Source organism: Galeopterus variegatus, unplaced genomic scaffold (assembly GCF_000696425.1).
Source record: "Galeopterus variegatus unplaced genomic scaffold, G_variegatus-3.0.2 Scaffold28, whole genome shotgun sequence".
In the NCBI taxonomy this organism is placed as follows: Eukaryota; Metazoa; Chordata; class Mammalia; order Dermoptera; family Cynocephalidae; genus Galeopterus; species Galeopterus variegatus.
This window is the reverse complement of record NW_007726139.1, coordinates 1,529,398-1,531,688: the sequence shown is the minus strand read 5'-3', so window position 1 is coordinate 1,531,688 and position 2,291 is coordinate 1,529,398.

The following is a 2,291-nucleotide window of genomic DNA, read 5'->3' as shown; positions in this document are numbered from 1 at the left end:
AGGCTGGTTACTTGTTTCAAGTGACATTATCACATAGATAAGTCTTTTAAAAAATTAGAAACAGAGGAACCTCTGTAATATCACTTTGATTGTCACCTCATTGACTTGGGTCATGTGCAGTTACCCTAGCAAAAACATGAGCTTCTTAAAAGCAGGTACAATGCCATGTAACTCTTCCTTTCACTGTATCTAACATAATTCTTTACACATGTAAGTGAAAACATTAGGGCTTAATGAATGAATGGTGAATTCACAAGTGCAGGAAGTATGTTGTCAAATGATTGAAGCTGTGATTTTGTCACCCTGGTGAACTTTTTTTAGGTGCACTGTCTTACTTTTACGGATATTTAGCAAACGTAGTCTGAGGCCTATTAGTCACCAGTGCACAAGTATAACACCTGTTGTATTTATAATGTTTCAAGGAGGCCTATAGAAGGTGAAAACCCAAGACTCACCTTACACAAAAGGTATAAAAACTTTATACTGAGTGCTTTAGAGCAAAAGGGATGTGCAAGATTTGAGTTTCCTGGGCATTGCAAATAAGTAGGTAAATTCCTAAATGATATTTCTGAAAATTTTTTGAAAATTTGATTTCATTTGTCAGGAATTTTATTAAGGTTAAATTTAGTGGGGAGGAACCCTCTGTATAACTGGAAAACCAATAAATACCAAGAGGATTAAAGACCTGGCTTCTTATAAGTAGCCTTAACACCTAAGAAAGTATTTTAAAGAAGGTAAATAAAGCAACTTTAAGTTTCTCATTGAAAATATAAGTGTGGAAAATCTCTATTTTATAATTATTATAATAAAATAAAGCATTGTTTATCCTTCAGTTTATTTGGAAAACAAACAAACAAACAAAAAAACAATACCCTGGACTTTGGGTCATTAAGATATATTGTTCTATTGTTGTTGAAGTAGTTTCTTCTTTTATTCTTTTCCTGCCTCACAATTTGAAATTTTTTATTTGTTTCTCATAGTTGTACTAATTATTTAATTAAAATTTTTATGGCATCTAGCATGAAGTCTCATAAATCAGGTCATACACCACTATTTAAAAAAGTAAAGATTATTTGCTTATTACTCAGAAGTCCTCAGGCTGTCATTCTGCATGGATTCCACTTAATAAGCAACTCAATAACAGAAAATTTCAGGAGAGGATCCAAACCTGTTTCAAGGGAACAGAGGAAGAGCCAGCTGCCTCCATCAGTACATTTTACATGGACATATTTCAGGTCCTTCCTGTGCAGACTAGTGGTTTAAGTTTACCTGGAACCACCGACACCCTCTGAATAGGGATTACTCATTTCCTAAGTCCCCTAGAAACATGAAGATACATTCACTACCAACCATCTGCTCTCCATTAAGTACAAAAAGGAGAAGAAAGTGTCTTCTTTGAGGGGAAAAGAGAGCTACAGATACCGTCTTTTACAAGATCAGATGTGGTTTAGTTCAGTGCTTCCCAGTCCTCTGTAAGCAGAGCACTGAAGTGGGGAGGAGGACACGGGCTTGAGCTGCCTAAGAAGAGGGGATGGGAAGAAACAGAAACCTGCCAGTGAGGTCTTATAATGCCTGGGTACCTCCTGCCACCCTGTGTGGGATGCCCTGGGCTCAGCCATTTCTAAAGTTAAAATTAGTTACTGTATGCTGGTACCAATATCAAAGGTATTGGGTACATAGGCTCCACATCATACACGAACCATAAGAAAAATAGGTGGTACAGTTCCCTTCTAACCAAAGCAGCTCAGTGAAAATATGTCAGTCACTAAACAATGTTTTGGTTTGATTCCAAAGTCTAGGATTTTCTCTCTACAAAGGGGGATCCATGAAGCTCTGGGATGTTTCTCTTTCAGCACTAGACTGTCTGTTCAGTCAGGATAAGATCCAGGCATTTTTACTTATGGTTCTACTCCAGGCCTTAGAACACTGCCTGCTGTTGAAAAAAAAAGTCTTTTTCACCATTTGAATGATGGTGACACAATTGCAAGCCTTCCTCAAGAAAAAGAAAAGTGTCTCTAGAAGAACTGAACAAAATAATAAAATCTCTAAGAATCTGTGTTGGGTTTGCCCTGAAAGGATTTTACCAGTGAGGCCCCCTTGTCATCTGGTTTTTGCATGGTTTCAGCCAGTGGAAGACACTGGCAGGAAATCAACAGGATGGAGAGTGGTCAGGGTAACTGACCCACTGGCTTCCCACCTTGAGGTCTGTAGGGACCCCATGGGCACCTGAACAGGGACACACCCTGGCAATATGGCGCCCTTCCTGGTTCTTCTCCGCAGTAAACAAGCCC